Source organism: Nicotiana tabacum, chromosome 8 (genome assembly GCF_000715075.1).
Source record: "Nicotiana tabacum cultivar K326 chromosome 8, ASM71507v2, whole genome shotgun sequence".
Taxonomy (NCBI): domain Eukaryota; kingdom Viridiplantae; phylum Streptophyta; class Magnoliopsida; order Solanales; family Solanaceae; genus Nicotiana; species Nicotiana tabacum.
Window position 1 is genome coordinate 41,791,806 of NC_134087.1, and position 22,183 is coordinate 41,813,988.

General features: G+C 41.8%; 1 long non-coding RNA gene across 1 annotated transcript; it reads left to right on the forward strand.

The window, feature by feature from the left end:
- The first annotated feature begins 455 nt into the window (after window positions 1–455).
- On the forward strand, window positions 456–3,664 carry LOC107790432 (uncharacterized). Its single transcript, XR_001649039.2, has 3 exons — window positions 456–934; window positions 1,381–1,449; window positions 1,567–3,664. It is a non-coding gene; the product is annotated as an uncharacterized LOC107790432 (long non-coding RNA).
- The last annotated feature ends 18,519 nt before the right edge of the window (window positions 3,665–22,183 follow it).

Consider the following 22,183-nt stretch of genomic DNA (forward strand, 5'->3'; position numbering starts at 1 on the left):
ATATTGTACTGTATTATTTTAATGTATATATATTTGGATAGATTATATTGTTTGTTGTCATTTCGTGATATCATGCACCAAACAATATTAAGAATAAATTTGAAATACTATATAAAAAAAGTAAAGCGTGAGGTAGAATTATTATATAAAAAGATAAGGTAAAGGATAAAATAAGATTATTTAATAATAAGGAAGGGCGAGATGAGAAAAAAAATAAGGTAATGAAGCGACTACACCAAATCGATCGTTTTATAATGTGACACTTTTCGTCGTTATGTAACAATAAATTTAATGATAAATACAATAAAATTTAAGTAATAATCAAAATAAATATTATATTTAAAATAACAATACAATATAATACATCACTGATAAAACCATGGCAATAAAACCAATTGCAGCGCACAAATATTGGCGGCATTTGAGAAGTTGCCGGGAAAGAATGCTCCTCTTACTGGCAATTCAAAGCATTGGTCAATAAAAGTCGGTAAAAGGGAATTAAAATTTTCCCTCCAATTTATTTCGAGAATTTATTCTCCCTCCAATTTATTTCGCGGCAAAATATTCCCTCTACCGCCGCATAATAGAGCAAACCTCTCTCCCTCATCATCACCAAGTAATCTTAGTTTTCCTGCCGAAATTCGTCGTTAATTATTGATATTTCTCAGATCTAGTGTTGTTTCTGTGTCGAATTGATGAAAATTTCACCAATGCCTAAAAATTCTGGGTCACTGGTGCGCATATCTGCTTGAATTTTTATATTATCGATCTATAAGAAACAGTGGATAGGCGATGTGGGTGTGGCTTTTCGAATTATTCTTCGGTACCAAGCAAAATTTATCTTCTTTTATAGAGGAATAACAGTAATCGCAAGTTTGTCTGCTGCTCCAATTTGGAGCTTGAAATATTTAATGCAGAAATCTGGATCAATCTGGTAATTTTTGATATAGGTCAATTTACAGCCACCATATCTGAATAAGAAGTTATAGTTCTACCATTTTGTTCAAAGTATCTTAATAATCTTGAAATGGACTCTGCTAGTTGGTATTGGGTTGCCAAATTAAAGCATAAATTTTCACTTTTGGTTGACTTGGTTAGATATAATTCACCATCATGTAAAGTCCTAGCAAGGCCCTGCGCGGATCAAGCTCACACATAGATCTTTATTCATGTTAAAACTATATTACTATTGTTGATCTCATGATAGGAATAATCTGATAGGAAGTTACATGTTAATTGCTTAATCGGTTTCAAAAAGAGAAACAAAATGTGATCATATTATTACTTACTACACAAAACGGTGGACCGGATTCTTTGGTCCGACCTTCTGAACCAAGATTGTACAACCAACTGTGAATCTTGTTCTTTGCTCATTTTCAGGTTAAACTTCAATGATAAATGGGAGACACGAATATATACCAAACTAAAGGAGGTGAAGCACCATATACGGTATGAACATTCACCATTTAAACCACAATATCAAAAAATTTCGTCACTTTTGTAACCTAAGGCAATCAAGCACAGATCTTTTTCTTTCGCTGCACTTAATCCATCCTTTTCAATTAGATCTTCTGGACTAATTCCATATGGAAGCGCCCAGTTAAAGTGGTAGAGGAGCCGAGCCAAAGGATGTTTAACATTAGCTGAACCAAATTACATTCTTGGACAAATTCTTTTTCCTGCATCAAATGGAATAAGCTGAAAGTGATTTCCAATAAAGTCAACAGAAGAATTTTCAAATCTCTCTTGTATAAAACTCTCAGGGTCATGCCAACTTTCTGGATCTCTTCCGAGTGCCCACGAATTGATTAGTACTCTGGTCCTGGGAGGTACTTTATATCCATTAATATTGTAGACAATAAATTTGCGTCGAGAAAATAAAATCAAGATTGAAAAATATCGTAACAATCGTAGTATTTTATTTTGAATATTTGAGTGTCACAATCTCTATAAATCCTCTGATTCTTCTTTCCAATTGTAAATAAATTCAAGGGTCTTTGAGCTTGATTTTGAATATGTAGTTGTTGCTACGAACGATGATCTTGTTCTTGAGCTTTAGCTTGATTGCTTGAACTTGATTTTGATTTGTCCTTCGTTCTTGAGCTTGAACTTGATTTTTGTTCTTCGTTCTTGAGCTTGAACTTAATTTCTTGAAGCTTGAAACTTGTTGAGAAATTTGCGGCGTTTGATCCACGAACTCTCTATTGCTTTTTGTTATAGCTTCTCGTGTCTTATCTGAGTTATAAAGACCCCTATTTATAGTTGTGGAAGAGAAGAGTTGTGATAAGAACAAACTCTTTCTGACCAATCAAATTAAAGTATGACATGACCACATTTGATTGGCCAGAACATGTCACTTGCACACGTGATGCGATTTCATTAGTCTTTTAATGTGACTTGGTATGCCTTGTCATTTTGATACGTGACATGATCCTATTGACTCTTTCTCTTGACTTGGCGTGCCAGGTCATTTGATACGTGGCACCAAACTGGGTCTCTAGGAAAATGACATATTGGGCTTAATGAAATGGGCTCATCACTTTGGGGGATTTGCATCTATACTCGCTTTTAGGGTCACGTTTTAACTTGTGCCCGCTTTGTAAAAAAAATTGCAAGCGTACCCACTTTTTCGCGTAACTTCAGCATACGAGGCTGAAGTAGCAAAGGTAATCACGCAAAACTTCAGCATTCTAGTAGACGGGCCTGAAGTAGCAAGTGTGCTGAAGTTTTTGTTTGTAATTGCTGAACTTAAGCATAGTAGCTGAAGTTTTGTTACCTATTTGCTGAAATTTTTGTTTGTAATTGCTGAACTTAAGCATAGTAGCTGAAGTTTTTTTGTCCTGGATTCATTAGTTTTGTCATTAATCTTTTTCAAAAACTTCAGCAGAAGATGCTGAAGTTATTTAGTTCATTTATAAAAGCTTCAGCACTAAATAAGCTGAAGTTTTTTTTTTATCTTAGATAAGCTTTTTCAAAAACTTCAGCAGAGATGCTGAAGTTATTTAGTTCATTTGTAAAAACTTCAGCACTATATAAGCTGAAGTTTTTTAATTTCTAGTAAAGCATCAAACTGAGGACAATATCCAATCTGCATTGAGAAGACACAGACGACATGTAAGTAAATTCATTGATAGGAAAAGGGAACTTGGTTCATTATACCGGAAGAACGATCCATACATGTCTACGAGCAACCTTGGGATCTGAACGTATATCTTTACCAATAATGAATGTCGTTCCGTCACTATAAGAGAATATTTGACTCAATGTTGGTTTATTTTTCAAAAGAAATTAAGAAAAGTAGCAGCATAGTAGGACGTAATTTTCTTAAGTTATTGTCTACTAACTTACGTAATTATTTATAATTTGTTTTTAAATAATTTGATAAACATACTTATGACAATCATTCCATGAAATGAAGTTTCATAGCAGCACCAACAGCAGAAGAAAGAAGAAGAAGAAGAAGAAGAAAAGGAAGAAGAAGAAGAAGGAGAAGAAGAAGAAGAAGGAGGAGGAGGAGAAGGAGGAGAAATGAGGCTGAAATTATTTTAAAAAGTGGGTACAAGTTAAAACTTTTTAAAAAAATGGGTATAAGTTAAATAGGGGCGACCAAATAGGGCGCCCCGTGTAATTTTGACCATCACTTTAGCCCAATTAAATGGGCTAACCCAATGAATTAAGACTTATTTATTTAATTTATATATATTGGACTTATATAATGAATTCAATTATATTAGCCCATAATATTTATTTAGATTCAAAATATATTTTATTTGAAATTAATTTCAAACTTCTTATAAAATTAAATTCAATAAAATTTTAATTACCTACAAATGCCTCATACTTCAAGACTTATTGAGGTATAGACTGTGTCAAAATCAAAAATGGGTAATGAAGTACTAGTCAAATTTGGCTTAGACCATTGTAGAGCACATATGATTGTCCAAGCAATTACTTAATCAATATAATGACCATTTGCTTGGAATAAGAATAAGACAAAAGCATTGAAATTTGATTTCATTGTGAAATCGTTATCGCTGCCTGATATACATTCCCTATTGGGAAAAGGAAGCCTTTTCTTATTATCATAACTAGACGTAATTTCCTAGTAAGTTGGCAATTCCTACAACAATTCAAGTTTCTCTTGGATTCATTGTTTCCGCCGTGATTAAACGAATCCTATACGGAAAACAATTGCAGCAGCCTCCTTATATACCTGATCCCACATCGACACTTCACTTTCAACAATCACCTTTTGACATCTATAAATACAATATACTCTTTACTCTATAAGCATCACTTTCGGCGTTTGCAAATCACTTTGAGTCTACTTTTGACAACTTGGAAGCATTGACGCGAATGTAATTTCTTCTTCTTTTTTTGTGCTTTCTATATTTTATTGTCCTTTTTTGAAGGTGAAACAAGAAGGATGCGTCCTTGTTTAACGAGATGATCCATACATGAAGAAGACAATCTTAGGGTGTGAGGGGATGAGTACTCATCCCTGCCCGAATATCGGAGAGATTACTCTCATGGCCCGACTACCGGAGAGATTACTCTTAATGTGGCCTGACTATCGGAGAGATTACTCTCAATGTGACCTGACTACTAGAGAGATTACTCTCAAAATGACCCGATTACCAGAGAGATTATTCTCAATATGGCTTGACTACCGGAGAGATTACTCTCAATATGGCCCGACTACCAGAGAGATTACTCTCAATGTGGCCCAACTATCGGACAAATTACTCTTAAAATGACCCGACTACAAGAGAGATTACTCTCAATGTGGTCCACCTACCGGAGAGATTACTCTCAAAATGACCCGACTATCGGAGAGGCCAACTTAAGGTGTAAAGGGACTCATATGTCCACCTTAAGATTGGACAGTTATAGTTTCTTTTAAGAAAAAACTTACAAAGAGGCCAACTTAAGGTGCAAAGGGACTTATATGTCCACCTTAAGATTGAAAAGTTATAGTTTACTTTTAAGGACAAACCCACGAAGATGCCAACTTAAGGTGTAAAGGAACTTATATGTCCACCTTAAGATTAAAAAGTTATAAAGCTTCAACTCGAAGACTTCATGTACTTGATGACGTCGACTTGAACACTTGAAAAACTTTGAAGATTTGGCAGACTTTGCACATTTCAACTTGAAGACCTACAAAATTGAAGATTCGGCGGACTTTGACGTTTCAATCTGAAAAATTTGAGGGCTCAAATAGTTCCACTTGAAGACCTATGAGTTTGAGGACCTCAACTTGAAGACTTCAACTTGAAGGTTTAAATAGACTTTAAGACCGACGAATTTGAAGACTGAAACTTGAAGACTGACAGACTTGGAAACTTCAACTTGGAGGGCTTAAATATTTCAACTTGAAGAGTGGTGAATGTGAAGATTTATTGCACAAAGGATACATTCAGATAATATTTCGAAGTTAATACTAAATTCTGACACATCGACAATTTCATGTTTGCGCGACATCGCCAAAGTTTTGTATCTTGAATTAGGAACGTCGAAATCCCGAACCGTTTGATCTATTGGTAACATAACTTCCCAATATATAACATATCCAAAATGCAAAATTTAATGCCTTAAGGATAGTTTCAGATAATATTTCGAAGTCAATATTAAATTCTGACACACTGACGATTTCAAATTTGCGCGATTTTGCCAAAAGTTTTGTATTTTGCTATAGGAACGTCGAAATCACAAACCGTTTAATCTAATGGAAACTTAATTTCCAAATCTATAACATATCCAAAATGCAAGATTTATTTCCTTAAGGATACATTCAGATAATATTTCGAAGTCAACTTTGATTTCTGATATGCCGATAGTTCCAAATTAGTGCGACTTCACCAAAATTTTTGTATCTTGGTATGAAAGCCTCGAGATTTTAGGACCTTTTTAATTGTCAGAAATTGAAATTCAATAGCTTCATTCTCGCCAGACATCTTGGGTTCAAGTCTCACTGAATTTGAAGCGTCGTGACGGTACACCAAAAACTTGAAGGTTTGACGAACATGAAGGCATAACGAATCCCCGTACTTCAATGCAAATGTTTGTAAGCCTCCTAAAAGATATTAATAATTTTATTGAAGACGCTAATTTACCATAGCGGATGTCCCCTTTAAATCAAATGGGATCCAAAGTTTAGCAAAAGAATGGTATCTTAGATCGATTTTCAAATGCTGATTGAATGAATTACACTCCATCGTACTTCATTCGGACAATGATTGGGGATTATGTATCTTTTGAACTTATGCGACTGAACCCAGAATGAAACTCTAAGCTACATACGTACCTCGGTGAAGAGGATCAAGTCATACCGTAGTTCAGAATGGGTGTGTTTACCGTGAAAATGGTAACAACAATTAAATTTGTTAATGAGGCTCTAAAAATACGTGATCTATTTTTATGCTAGTTGTTAGAGCAGTTGATGCTAGGAGTATGAAGTTTAACGAAGAGACAAGCTAAAACGAGACAGTAATCAAACCGAGGGGCTTGCCGCCCAGGCTTCAGACTGGTTGATAAGGGGCCTCGAGGTCGATATTCGGCTCGAGCTCGAGCTATCGAGGGTAGCCGGGGAAGGGATAACCATTAGAATATAATCATAGAAGGCTCTTTATGGCCAATGCCAAGCAATAAATAAAGAACAAGTATGAAAAAAATAAATGTTGAGAGTGGCCTCGAGCGAGTAAGGGCGAGCAAATTAGAGAGAAAAAAGAGAGAAAGAGATATTATTTATCTTGTGTAGAATAGTTGGAGCCATAGTCGCCCCTTACAAGGTGGTGTGAATTCCCTTTATATAGGAGGGAAATCCGGTTATAATACAACATACATTAATTGTAAAAGCATGGAGATGGGAAGGCTAGACGTGACGCCTCGACACAGGCTCTAGGTAGGCCGACTTTATCAGACTTAGCCGCGTGTCTTGGGAATTTCCCCTTTTGCTCTAGCTTCGATCTTCGTCTTCTTTGAGTCGGGCCTCGACGAGCCCCGAGGGAGGGGACTCGGTCACAACTCCATGTCCTCGGGGTCTCGAGGTGTTCTCCCAAAGTGGCTAGGTAGCAAGAAGTTAAGCCCTCTGATTTTGTTGCATACAGATAGTCTCCGCGTTTCCCAAAACGAAGCGATGGGAAATGATTCTAACACCTGATTCTATGAGCTTCTCGCGGTGGCGTCATACAAATGATGCAACATGTGGTGCGAGCTTTTGCGACAACCGGGATGTCCCACAGACTTGTGTATTTGACATCATTCAATGCACTGTCGACTCCCGTTCTCCAAGGTGAAAGTACCGCTGTCGATTCGGCTCTTTAAGACGCAGTAATTGCGTCCGTCGATTAGTCTTACAAAGCCTCGATGACCGTGTTGTTACCCCTTATAAATGGGGGTGCTCTGGTGTTGTTTTTCTTATCCAAGTACCTTCATATCCATCCTATCCTCCTTTCTCTCTATTTTTGCTCTTTGCCGTCTTACCATGTTTGAGGCTCATGGCCTTAAGGTCTCATGCCGACGTCATGTGCGCTATGGCCCAACTCCCGAACCTTCTCCGATCTGACGAAGTTGTGCTGCTGTGATGCTATTGTTGTTGTTGTTGTCGTTGCTGTTGTTGTTGCTGTCTATGTAGGCTCGGGGAGATGAGACAAAAGACCGATTTTCTCCGATCCGGGGAGAAACTTGGATTATGCATCGCTACTCAAGAGGGGGCTCGGATTATACACCGTGCTCACTCTCTTTCTTCGACTTGGCGTATTATACCCCATTTGGATTCCTGGGGGTATGGCGATACTCTCTACTGGCTGTCGCATCCCGGGCCGAGGCAATGTCTCAAGAAGTGGCTTTATAGTAGTATTACTGGCGGAGTTCGTACTGGCCAGATTTTTCACCCAGCCACTTCTTGTCTTCTTTCGGCTTCTCCTTTGTCACTTTGCTCTTCTTCGTCGCTTTCCTCTTCTATATCCTTCCTTTTGAAGATGCCATTCCGGAAGGGTCGAGATGAGGTCCCGAATGGGATCGAACTTGGAAGATATTGTCTTTGAGGTCGCACGCCCGAGGAGATGATGCCAAAGATGCCGTATTTTGGGAATAAGCTAGATTCCAGACTTTTGTTGTATGCATACCCTTAGCTTCTTTGTTCCTGTGTAAAGATCCCCTTGCGGGATTTTGAAATTATATGTAAGGACCCCTCGAGGGCCGATGTAAGCAAACATTTATGAATACAAAGATATTTTCTTAGCTCCTTCCTTTGATACTTGCTGTATTTCTTTTTGTTTGCGGTGGATTCGAACGCACGATCCCACTTGTCATTGCTGATACTAAGCCCGGATGCGAGTATTCCTTCTGGCCTTCAGTTGACGGATATGGCTTCGCGCGGGGCCCTTTGTGGTTCCTCAGACTGAACCCGAATAAGGCCAATAACCTCGGGCTGCCGGGACCATGACTTCGCGTGAGAATGAGGATAATGTTTTTGGGCCTCATAATAACCTTTGAGAAGAAATTCGCTCGGGGACCTATGGATGGGGGATGCTTATGATTTCTTGAAAGTAGTCCCTGAGCGAAGGCTCGCTCGCATTCGGACCATCCTGGACTGCACCCAGAGCCTGGTTCACACGGGCGACGTTCGGAAAATGCTTATCTCTTTATACACTGGTCCCCTTTGATGGAGATCTTCGAAGTCGCGTGCCACCCTTGTGTTGGTGAAGGCGTTGTTGGCTCTCTGGAGCACCGCCTTATTATGGCGGAGGTCTTCGAGATCGGGTATCGTCTTGAGGCTGGAGAGGGTGCTATTGGTTAGTATCTTCAGTCGGCTTCGAATCGTCGCCGCTCTTCCCATATATAACATGAGGTTGTTTCCGCCTTCTCAGGGGTTACCCTGTCTCACGCAGTTGCTATTTCCCGTGCCATGTTTCCGGTATTAGTACGCCTGTACATCTTTCCGCCCTTTCGTCTTTTAATTTTGCGACTGCCATGGTGGCAATGTCGGGATTTATCTAACAGGAAGGGGGGGGGGGGTAAGCTCCCTCTCGGTATTTCGGATCATCGGGGTCCGCTGACTCCATGGCACCAGTCGATCATGCCTTTAATCGCTGTCGCCAGGGGCGGCAGATACCGGGCATGGATAAGTCGCTTTGCCCGAGTGCTGATTGCTGGTATTATACCTTAGGAACCCGTATTATCTGTTGGAAAATGGAGTAATATTCTTAGGCGGCGCGCCCCGTGTTTTGCCAGTTCTGCCTATAGCGAGAGCGGATTTAGTAGTTATGTCTTCCTTCCTTCTTCTGTAGTGGTTATATGGGCGTTGTAGGTATCGGACGGTCCCCTAAGGGCGAGGCTGTGCTCCTTCGGAGAGGGGGAGGAGTTGTCGGCTTTCGAGCCAGGGGACGATGGCGATAAACGGGATTTGCACTCGCAGTGCGATGGAGCTTTTAGCGGGGCTAAATGGGCCCGTGTCTTCGAGGAGAGAGCATCGCTCGAGCCTGCTGTTCTCGAAGTCTTTGGTTCCTAAGCGGTGGGTCCTCCGAGTGATCATGCCTCGACCGAGGTTGGCTCTTCCAGGGCCGGAGGGGCTGGACCAATAGGAGTGTGCTCGGCCTTCGAGGAAGTCCCTCGTCTTCACTTTGTGGTGAGTTTCGGCGTAGTCCTTCTGCATTTCGCGTCTTCCTTTTCTTATCGAGTTTTCCTTATGCAGGCCTTTGATAGGCTTAGGTCTGAGCTGCTCCATCATGGGGCTAGGCGTCGGAAAGCTCTGGATGAGGGTGAGTCCCTTAGGCTCCTCAGCGAGGAGAAGGAGGTTGAGTTGATGCACTGGCGATATGAGGCGTACCAGAGCTCGAATTACGAGAGCTATTTGATGGAGCAAGTAACCTCTCGTAGTACGCATTTAGCCTTTTTGACCCTTAAGGTTAATCCTTTTGCTTATCTTAGTTGCAGAAAAAGACGGAGGCTCTGGAGTACATTAGAGGCAAAGCCGACCGAGTTAGGAATGCTTGTGGTGAATGAGGGCTCGGGTGCAGGCTCAAGCTTTAGAGGAGAAGGGTGCATTGGCTAAAGTTCCCGCCTTCGAGGCCTAACTCCGCTTGGCTCGTGACAACGCTTCAGTTTAAGTGGATATGATCACGAAGCTCGAGTTCGATCTCTCGAAGATCAGGGATGATATAATAGATGCTCGGGCTGAAGCAACATTGAGTCGGACTAAGGCTGATAAGGAGATGGCGATTCATTTGAAGGACGCTACTGATGCCCAAGCCGAGTTGAAGCGGGCCCTCGATCATGAAAAGAGGATCGAGGAATATGTTCGTTGCAGATCCTGAAGAGAGGTACTCGAAGAGATTGGCGCCAATGGCTTCGTTCTCTCGGAGGAGTTGGCTCGAGCGAGGGCAGAGGAGCATGATGCTCGGTCACTTTTTGCTGATGTCATGGAGAGCGAAACTGGGGATTGTAGGCCGTAACCTTCTGGAGCGGAGCGTAGACTTTGCCATTTTGTGTTTGATATTCATAGAGCATGTTTGTAAATGGAGAGCGCACCTTTTGTGCTTGTAAAAAAAGAAAACTTGAAGCTTTATTTCCTTTGTACCTCTTTCCGCATTGCTTTTGACCAGGCGGGCTGGTTTCGGAGTTTGGCGGGAACCCTTAGATTCATAGTACGGCTCCGGAGCTCATCAGGCAGGCCTGGAAGTTTTTGTACGCTCGGTAGACGCGATCTCTAGTGCAAGCTGGCGTTACATCTCTCTTGCTTTGCCCAGCTGTTTCGGTCCGAGTCTACTAGTCAGGCGTTGATTCGAGCTTACTTAACCTTCAATCTCCTGTGCCTGCACGGGCGGACGATAACAACTCTTGCGCCTTGCCCTTGGGCATTTGCATTTTAACTATTTTGGGTTTAGTCTCCGAGTCGTGCTGCGACTCGGGCTTAATTGGCCCTCAAGTTTTTTATGCCTGCATGGGCAGATAAAAAATGGCTTTTGCGCCTAGACTTTGGGCATTTGCATTTTAACTATTTTGGGTTTAGTCTCCGAGTCGTGTTATGACTCGTGCTTTAATTGACCCTCAAGTTTTTATGCCTGCATGGGCCGATGAAAATGGCTTTCATATGCCTTGGGTCAAAGCGACCTCTTAGGTATGCGGCCCTGAGGCTCGTGAAGCTGGCGACGATGGCTCTTACGCTGTGCCCTTAGACATGTATAGTTAACTATTTTGGATCCAGTATCCGAATCGCGTTATGACTCGAGCTCATTTTAATCCCCAAGTTTTCAATTTTCTTTAGCTGGCAGCAGTGGCTCTTACGCTTTTGGTCGTTGAGACCTTTTAGTGTGCGGCCATGAGACTCGTTTGGCTTGCGACAATGGCTCTTACGCTTTTGCCCGTGGGCATATTATAGGCTTTGTTTTCCTCTCGTTAAGGCCTTTTTGAAATAATTGTGCCTGACCCATCGTCGGTTCGGGAAGAACCTCGATTTCAAGTCGTTAGTGGCGATCTTCGAGCACCTCGAAAGGTTTAGCTCGTAGGCTGAGTAGCTCAAAGCTTTGTGATTTGGAGCTGACATGGTTGGAGCTCGTTTGCCTGTTGAGGGAAGCCTCTTTTAACTAGTTCTTTTTGAAGTAGATTCAAAGTAATGGCCTGCGATTTTGTTAGCGACGGTCGAGCATCCCCGAGTCGCGTTAATTTGGCTGGTGCAGCTGTTTTGACCGTAGTCATATGTGTTTGGCCGGAGCCATTTTTGATCCCGAGTGATAGTTTAGGCGTCTATATCGAGGGTATGCCCTTTCGGGAGTCGTACAAATGAGACATATAGCCTAAACTTCGGGATTGAGTTTTATGCCTGTAGTAAGGTCTTACAAAATTTTCATGCCTGTTGAGGTCTTACAGTTTGTCATGCCTATTGAGGTCTCACAGTTTGTCTTGCCTGTTGAGGTCTTATAGTTTGTCATGCCTGTTGAGGTCTTACAGTTTTTGTTGCTATGTAAAATAGATCTCGCTAGACCGAGTCTGCCCGCTCGGGGTCTTACGGCCTCGGGTTTTCCAGTGTATGGCGATTGATGTCAGTCTCCGAGTCATCGAGTTTGTTTAGGTCTGAAGACCATTACTCGTGAGTTCGGAATTGCCTCGTTGGGGCCTTATGAGCCTGGAGTTCTGACCCTGAGGTCGTGCCCCTTTTTATTAGTAAGGTATAAGTTGGTTGGGGAAAACTCCAAAACTAGGGTTCCAAAAAGCTTACCTTATATTATAGAAAGGTCTGAGAAAGGGGCTTGGCCCTTGCTTAACTCCTTGTTCCGTAAACCGGTCGCTGGTAGATCTGATCAGATCTCGGACACGCGAGAGCCTAGCCCGAGAGGAATGCATGGGTGCCAAATTGTCGACGCTAAGTGTCCGAGTATTTCGGGACGTATTCTGTGGAGGGAGTCTTTGCCGTGAGCATGCCAAAGTTTTCTTTTTTGGAGTATGAGATGCTGAAAGATATTCTTTAATTGCTTGGCAAAAATACATGTTGTTTCGTTGTTGTGAGCTCGGCCCGCGCGAGCATGGTTCCTTTGACCGTTCGGCCCGGTACATGATTCCTATTGGGACCTCATTTGTCCTTTCCCGGTACGGGGTTGATTGCGAAGAAAGTCCGGTAGGCTTGTTGAATCCTTCCCAGGAGGCACGTCGCTCCGCTAAGAACCTCGCTGGCGAGACCTTCTTTGGGGGGAAGTCTGGCTGAGGGGTAAGAGTGCGACGGGTGCTATTAAGGCCTTGGGATCTTCGGTTAGAGTTTACCCTTTCGAACGCCCTGGCCGGGTGTCTGCATGCAGGTTAGTGTAAAATAAAGAAGGAGGAGGGGGGGGTAGTTTTATCTTACCACGGGGTGCGTAGGTGATGTTCCAATGTCCGATATGTCCATGCCATTTCGGAGCGAGGACTCTAGTACAACCCTCCACTGTGTTCGATCGGGTTGGCCGAAAACATGGTTCGCTTACCCATTGACTCTTTCGAGAGTGGAGATATTGGTGTCAGCGATGCGTTATGTGATGCAGACTTTTCCTCTTGCCGCGTGTTGCTTTCTGCCGACAGTTTTAATTCTGTCCCCTGCATGGAATTTCATCCTTTTGGTGAAGGGGGGATGGTACTGCCCTCGTGCGGTGCGTCCGCGTTCGTCAGAATAAGGCGTCCGTGCCTTGCGCCTCCTTTGATGATACAGAACTCGGCATTCCGGTCTAGGCCAGCCACGCTGAACTGAGAGAACGGTCTCTCTCCTTGTCATTGCGACCGCCGTTTGGAATTCGCCAAAGATTCGATAGGCAAGAGTGATTTGACCTGGCGGTCCGAGTTGCCCTATTACCCTCAACCCAACAGCGTTGATCGAGCCACCTGAATTCATGAGCACATGTTTTATTTAAAATGGATCGAGTGAGGAAGAAAGTTACCAGTGCATCAGTGTGAGGCCGAGACAAGGTCTCGGTGCCCTCTTTGCTGATTATGAGGGTGTCCTCGGGGATATATCCCCAGATTTGCCTTTCTCTGGTGACGAGTATTTTTGCTCTCCCTTTTACGAGTTCCTGGGAAGCGTCGTCGCCCCTCCACTATCGTGGTAATACGCTGTGGCCTATTTGCTTTGTTCTTCCTGGCTGCCTTCCCTACTCGGGACTGAACTTGAATTCAGTTGCTCGTCAGTTCTCGGCGGTGATTTTTGTTAAGTGACTTGGCTTTTTTCCTTCGAAGCTGGTGGCCCTCCTCGGCCTCGCTGCCGCACTTGTTACACAGTTCACACACCAAGCTGTGATTCCTCTAAGAGGGATTCTGCTGAATGGGTCTGGGCCATCTGGTATCCCTGGTTTCGCTGACGGTGAACACGACGTCTGATACAACGATGTTGAAATTGTATCTTGATGAACGAGGCACCCTCGCTGACATTGAGTCCCCGTCGAATATGGCTCTATTAATGATTCCTCGAATATATTGTCCTCGATCGATTCTCCGATCGTTGCGAAGTAGATTGCATCTCAGGGCGCTCCTTCTATCTGCGGTGTACGGGCGGTACCTTTCTCTGTTTGGTATTGGTTTCTTTGCCAGGAGCCTATTTGGGAGCACTGAGCCCGAGGGGGCTCCTGGATGGTCATCCACGACCCTGGTTTGCAACTGGTGCTGGATATGGGCATTTGACCAAATCTCAGCTGGGTACCCGATCAAGTTTTGTTTTAACTGCCTTGAAATCGTCGGACTTGGTTTATTTAGGCTTTGAGTGAAGGCCTGTACCGCCCAATCATCTGAGACCGAGGGTAATCCCATTCTTCCACCTGGGGATGAGATGCGAATTCTCGCAGCAATTCATTCTCCCTTTGCTCAGTCCTGGATGTGTCGGGTATTCTCGCCGTTACTTTGATGGCACCAACGTGTGACTTTATGGAGGAATCTGTCGGTATGGTAGGTGAGTCTATGGGGTTGGGCACTAGGTTATGATGCCACATCATGACCCCTTTCGAGAGTGTTTCCCCTAACCTCTTCAATAAGACGGACTCGATCTTGTCGTCTTTTAAGTCATTGCCTTTTACCGTGCACGTATAGGCAGTGATGTGTTCATTGGGATCTGAGGTCCCGCTGTACTGAGGGAGTTCCGGCGTTCTGAACTTCTTTGGAATGGGTTCCGAGGCCGTTTCCTCGGGGAATGGCCATTGCACGAACTTCCGCGAATCTACACCCTTCAAGACTAGAGGTACGCCCGGTATTTGGTCGACTCTGAAGTTGTAAGTTTCGATCTTCTTATCGTTGGCTGCTATCATTTTCTCACCTGACTCGATCTTTTGGTGAGGTCCTCCAGCTTTTTTACGATGGCGGGATCAACTACCGATCCGTTATTGCTCGATCTCTCGGGTACTTGTTCGGCGGGGGGAGCCGTTTCCAGCGCTGCTGTACTGGGAGTCTTCGGACGGCTTTGTAACTGAGCGATGGTCAATTGTTGTGCCTGCAACATTTCAAAAATAACATGAAGGCTAACTTCCTGTTCTTCCTGGGCTGGGGTTTTTTGGGCTTCCTGTCTGTCGCCATGCCGTATGCTTCTGTCGGTGTGTGAGGTTTCATCGACCTGTTGTGCATCCTGTGAATCCGTGTCCACTAGAATCTGTCCGGGCACGTTATCGAGATTCTGCGGTGGCACGCCAATGACTGGAACAACCACACCGTTTCTGCTGTGATTTTCGAGGTAGTCGTTCTCAACCCTGTTTACCGAGCAAAACATTTTGACCTGAAATCAAGAGATCTTGGGCAAGAAAAAGTGTGAAAGATAACTTGCGTTTGTGCAATGAAACCAGCAAGAAAATAATCATTATTATTTTTAGCCCCACGGTGGGCGCTAGACTATTTACTATGAAAATGGTAACAACAATTAAATTTATTAATGGGACTCTAAAAATACGTGATCTATTTTATGCTAGTTGTTAGAGAAGTTGATGCTAGGAGTATGAAGTTTAACGAAGAGAGGGGCAGCTGTGAGCACGTGATTTTTGCCCTATATATGAATAATTCCCAAAAATTCAAACAAAATGATTTTCCTTTATTTTTACAATTCTTGTGAATTTTTGGTGTCATTTCGTGTTAATTGTTTGCATTTTATTGGTGCATGTTGATTCATATAAAACACAAAAATATGCATTCGCGTTTTAGGATATAATTTTATATTTTTAGGACCGATTAGGGGTTAATTTGTTTAGAACAAAACGTGAAAAATCACAAAATTAGTCTTTAAATAATTTTAGGAATTAATTAGTCTTTGTTTTGAAATAATTAGGATTTTATGTTAGTTTTGCATCTTTATAAAAATTATAAAAAAATTAAAAATGAGAAAAGGAAATAAAAGAGAAAAGAAAATAAGGTTAGAAAAGTGGTCTTAATAAAGACCCAAATTTGGGCCAATTCGTTGAAAATTTTCAGGCCAAACGCCCTTAGACCCATTCCAACCAGATCCAGGCCCAATGCTTCAATACCCGGCCTACCCCAATCCAGTCCAAAAAGACGTCGTCTCCCCAGCCTTCAATCATGACCGTTGGATCTCATCAATCCAACGGTCCGGATCTAACTAGGATGTTTGGTATATAAGTGTCCGAAATTCCCCCCCTCACCTCATTCGTACCGTGTCCTTCATCTTCATGAACCCTAATCCGCGCTGCCCCCAAATCCCTCGCCGGCGGTGAACGTCACTTACACCGTTCAAACCCAAATTAACACCATAGATCCCCCATGAATCCCTCTTTCCATTCCCGTTATTGGTTTCCCTCGAATGTTGCCAGAGTTCGTCGAATCTCAGTTTGAAGTTTTCCGGCCAAGTCGCAAGTTCATCCAAACCAGCCCAAAATCATACCACACAATCCCCGGACTTACCTCAACCCAAATCCATGACTATTTTCCTTCAAATCTCTGTGAAGCGGCTCGAATTTCAGATCTAAGAATTTCTGGCCAAAACCCTAAACCAAAATCTTTATGATTTCGAACCGTAATATCCTTAACCATGTGTTCTCTTGTAAGAACACATGGTTAGGGACGTTGCGTGTAAAAAATATGAAAAGATTCGGATGTCAGCGACTGGCCAGAGTTTTCGTGCTTCAGTGAGTTTTCTTGTTTCATTCTTTTACTTTCATTTTTCTTTTCCTTTTTTGAGTGAAGTTTTAGTTACAGTTTTTGATTTTGATTTCAGTAAGTGTCTTGTTAGTCTTGTGTTTAGTTAGTAAGTTTTTCCATCTCTAGTTCTAATTTGGTTTGATTCACGCTTTGTTTAGTAATCGATCATAGTTTTAATCATCTTAATCGATTAGTTTTGGGTTGATACAATTCTGTCCGTTAACTATTAGCTATAGGTTTAGGTTAATATCGATTCTTTCTTCGGTTTAGATTTTGAATACTTATTTAATATTGGGTCGTTGGTATAATTAGATTGACCTGTGTCCTGTTTTCATGAAGTTGGATTTGGAAGTCGTTTGAGACTGATTTCAGGTAGTATTAATTGTTGTTCAATTTTAGTAGTAATTGAAATAGTGTTTAAGATAGTCTGTTTGGATATAGCTGAATAATTCATTTGTTAGCTAACTTCAGCTAAGGGTAAATGGGTCTAGTATAGCCAACTGAAGTTAGTAATTTTAAGAGGTAATAAGGGTAGTTTAGACATGGGAAAATGGTAAGTTCTTTAAGGATTGGTAATTTCAAAAAAGGGGTAAGGGTAGTAGAGGAATTGCCTAGATAAAAGAGCACCCTAGGGCCTTCTAGAAGGGTACTTTACTGTAGATGGTAGCACAATAGAGGTGCTTACTTGAGTAACAAGTTAGAAATAAGAGGACCAAACTGAAAATAAGGGAGATACTAAAAAGAAATCCAAAATCTGATTTACTCTTTGGTAGTACCTATAAAAAGGCATGACCATTGCCTTGAGGAAGGGGGAACTTCGAGCCATAAAAATGATCCCTCACAAAAATTCTCTTCATTTTTAGATCTAAAAACTGAAATTCAAAATTTCAAAAGCCAAAAAAATACAGTAGAAATCTGATAGAAAACCAAAAAAATAGGTTAGTATTCCATTGAAATTTCCATTTTTAAACTCCCAACAGTGTTCGAGTTCAAGGCCTGGTAGTTGCATCTGCTGATTTCGAAGGGTTGTAAGATTCACTGAGCTGGATTTCGATTGAATCTAGTTTTGACTGGACATAAAAGGAATTTGCAGGATAATTGTCAAGGTTATTTGGTCCATTCTGATTTTGGTTTGAGTCGATTTCTCAGTGGTTTCAAATTTCTTCCTAGGCTCTGTTTTGGTTGCTGTTTATTGTGGTTGCCAATCTGCTAGGGTTGACAATTGTTGCTGATCCTCTTCCTTTTCTGATTTGTGCTCTCATTCCAGGTACATGTTCGAACTTTCCCTGTTGTAATGACAAAATTGGAGTGAAACCAATGCTCATTTTAGATTCGAATGCAATGGAACCTTCATTGTTGAAGCCAATTGATGTAGTTCTAATTTATTGGTTTGAGTTCCGATTTGTTTAATTATTGTTGCCAACTGATACGGATCTGATAGTCTGTAATGTGAACTGTTGAACTCCTGTCGAACTAGTGATTTTCTATTTTGTGAAGCTTAGTGGACTGTTAGCTTAGCTTGTGTATCAAGTAGCTATAATTAGGACATGTGTCAAGATGTTGCATTACCTGGAAAATTCATCTCGAGCATGTGAACTGGTCAATCGTTAATATTGTTTAATTTGGTTAAATGTCAGTAGAAGTTGAATCCCTGGATTAGAATGGCAGTATTCCTATCAGCTATTAGTAATTCTGATCATAATTATTAATTAGTTTCCTAACTTGGAGTAACATCTGTCCATCGCGCCCCTTCGTGGCTGTGGTTTGGGCTCGATGTTGGTTTCGTAGCCAATTTTTGTAGTCGTTCCGGTTGGGATTTGATCCCAGACTTTGGCATCACATTTGCCTGAGCTGCCCTCTACGTCCACTGGGCTGCCAGTTTTTCATCTGGGCCTGGATGCATTAATAGGCAGCCCAGGTCTGTCATGGTCAAGTAGTAATTTGAATTAGGCCTGGGTGCCTCAATAGCTTGAAGCAACTAATTAAATATAAAGGATGTCCCCAAGGGCTCGATCCCTGGGCTTCACAGATGTCTGTCGTGGGTTCGAAATGTTGACCTGCGTTAGGCCCAATGCCTGGAGCTGTGGGAGTTTGAGCTCACAGCATATGAATTATCTGATTTGGGCCTTCTGGGCTCCAGACCAATTTTCTTCGCATTTTTTTGTTTGAACTCGGGCTTGGAAGGTGTGGCCTTAGCTAATCAGGATTTTTGGGAGATAAATTAAGTAGATAATGGTAGTTGCCTTTGGTTTGGCTTTGAAACAAGCAAGACGAGTCTCGCTAAACAAAGTAAATAAATCGCGGGACACTCAATAATGGTTACATAAAATAATTAGAATTTGGGAGGGCCGACTAGTGAATTTCACGGCCTTCCCCCACATAATAATATGTTAGAATCTTTAGGCACGTTTTTTAATAAAATTACTTCCTTAAACTCAGGTGCGCATTGATGTGACCCAATTCTAATCTCGACGAAGTCAAAATGGGTTGACAATCATGGGTGCATTGATTGCGACGTGGTTCGAAACGCGTTTTCACGACGTCGCAATTCTTTTAAAATAAACAATGATAAAAAGCGGCTTACGAATAAAAGACACATAAGCTAGCATGTATCAAAGTCCAATAAAATCAAATGCAACAGTTAAGCGACCGTGCTAGAACCACGGAACCCGGGAATGCCTAACACCTTCTCCTAGGTTAACAGAATTCCTTATCTGGATTTTTGGTGCGCGGACTGTAATACAGAGTCATAAATTTCCTCGGTTCAGGATTCAATTGGTGACTTGGGACACCATTAATATCCCAAGTGGTGACTCTGAAATAATTAATAATTAAATCATGTTCCGATTGTCCTTTAATTGGAAAAACTCCTTTACGCCCTTCCGGGGGTGTAAGTAAAAAAGGAGGTGTGACAGCTCTGGCGACTCTGCTGGGGATTTAACCCAGAATCTAGTTCAGAATTCGAGCTTAGATAAATTGTTGTATTTGATTGTATCTGATTTTCCTACATGTTTTGTGCTGAATGTGCTAAATGTTACCGCTTTGATATTATCTGAACTGTATATAAACTGTGCCGACACCCTTCTCTCTTCACCTCCGGGGATGTGCTTACTGGTTGAGACTCCCTATTCTGTTAGTGTCATACCTTGAAATAAGAAAAAGGCCGGACAAGTTACGAAGCCGGATGACCTTTTGGTTCCCGGTAAGTTGCCCCCTCCTCGACTCGAGTTGTCCGCTCGGGTACACAGTCTAGAACACCGAATCAGATTTTGAACATAGAATAACGTGACTTCATACCGGATCCCTAGTAGGAACGCTTATTTGCATCACGTTGCATTTGACTTAGGGGACTCAACACAGGGGTTGGGTCCGTCTAGGACTAACAACCTGAAATGAAAAGACCATCCTGATGCATTCTCTTGTGCTGTGCATTTATTTGTTCCGAACCTGCATGTTGACCGGTTTCTGAATCTCGGGAACGTTGGAAGATTGAAAAAAAAAGAGAGAAAAAGAGAGAAATAACAGTTAGGGGGATTAATTGATTATTTTAGAAAAACCCAAACACTGTCGAAACTCTGCCGAAATTTTGAGAAAACGAAAAAGAAAAACGCTTTATTTTAACAGTCTGTTTTACTAAAGGCAAAAGAAAATAGAAAAAAAATGCTTTATTTTTGGAAAATTGTTTGTTGAAAAGAAAGGAAAAGAGTCTTTATTTTAGTCTGGGAAAAATAGGTTGTTTGCTGAAAATGAAAAAACGAGTCGTTACTTTGTCTTGATTTCACAAAAAAAAAATATAGAAAAGGAAAAATAGTTTGTCTTGCCATGGAAAATGAAAGAAAAAGGGGGCCCTGTGTTTAAAATATAGTTAGTTAATTGGCCCGAATACGCATGGTTTGATTCTCACAGGGCGTGAGATACGTAGGCAACCCTCAACGGGTCCAACCTTTCCTTTGCAAAAATAGCCAAAAAATGTCAGAATTTTATTTTTCGTTATAACAAATTGGGTGATGCTTTGTCAAAAATAGCCAAATGTTCCCAAACGGAACGTCGGAAGGTTGACCTTGCATAAATAGCCACCTTTGGTCATGTTTTCATTTTTTTTCTACCCTCACAGCCTTAAGTTTTCGTCCTCGAGGCGTTGAAAGGCCGTGTTGCAATACCGGGTCTTTTTTTATCTTAAATAAAAACAAGTAAGAATTGTGAATAAGCTAAGTAGAGCCGTCTTGTCATAAATAGACTTAATATCTTTGTTCCCAAAGTGCTGAAAGGCCACGTTTGAGAATCGAGTTCTTCATTTGAAAATATATAGGTAATTTTGAGTCGAAAATATAGATAGTTTTTTTTGAGTCGAATAAAAGTTTTTCTTTTTGCATAAACGCTTTAATAAATTTGCAGGATGAGCACGATGATAAATGAGCCCTTTTCAATAATGACCAAAATCCCTTTTGAGCTGCAATTATGGTGGAATAATTTAGGCAAAGAGGGGCAAGACGAAGTGAAACAATATTTGAAAGATCTTCCGAATTTATTAAACATTTAGCCTCGGGGGGATATTATCAGGGCATTGGTCGCCTATTGGGATTCGGCACATAATGTATTTCATTTCTCAGACTTTGAGCTCACCCCGACATTGGAAGAGATAGCGGGGTACATCGGAAGTGATCAAGCTCCGTTGATGTTCAAATACTTAATTGCTCCTAGGGCCATTACCATACACCGGTTCTTGGATTCCTTGAAAATACCCCGAACAGTTCATCATCCAGATTTTGCAAAGGATTTCTGCAGTTTCCGCTTCATATATGATAGATATGGCCACGTGGGCAGGTTCAATAATCCAGACTTTAAGCTATGCAGTAGAAGTAACCGACAAAAATGGGAGGAACACAGACGAGTGGCTTTTATGATAGCCTTTTTGGGCCTCATAATATTCCCAAGGAAAGATGGTAATATTGATTTGAAAGTAGCGGGGGTCATCAGTACCTTGCAAACCATGGGGAAAAGCACTTTAGCACCTATGATCGTGGCTGACATCTTCCGGGCTCTCACGGCTTGCAAAGCCGGAGGCAAATTTTTTGAGGGATGTAACTTGTTGTTACAAATGTGGATGACTAAGCATTTGTGCCCTCGCTCTCAGCTATTGAGTTATGGTTCGGTTGTGAAAACTTGTATAGGAGAATTTTACACAAGAATCAAAGGGGCTAGTCTACCTGAAGGAGTCACGACCTGGACATCATTATTTCGGAACCTCAATGCCAGCCAGATACAGTGGGTGCTTGGATGGTTGCCTGTCGAAGAAGTCATATATATGCCAGCAGCCCGGTCGCATTTTTTGTTGATGGGACTCAAAAGCATCCAACCCTATGCACCATATCGAGTTTTGAGGCAACTCAGGAGGTATCAAGTAGTACCGAGAGATGAAGATCTGAGTACCCAAGTGGTCGAAATTAGTCCTAACGGTCGGTTCCCCGAGGAAGAGGTTTGCCAAATCTGGAGTGAGTGTCAACATTTGATGGCGAACACTTGTGTGTCAGATAGGGTCAAAGGGGAAGTTGCCCCAAGGTATCATGATTGGTTCAAAGGTGACGTGGCATGT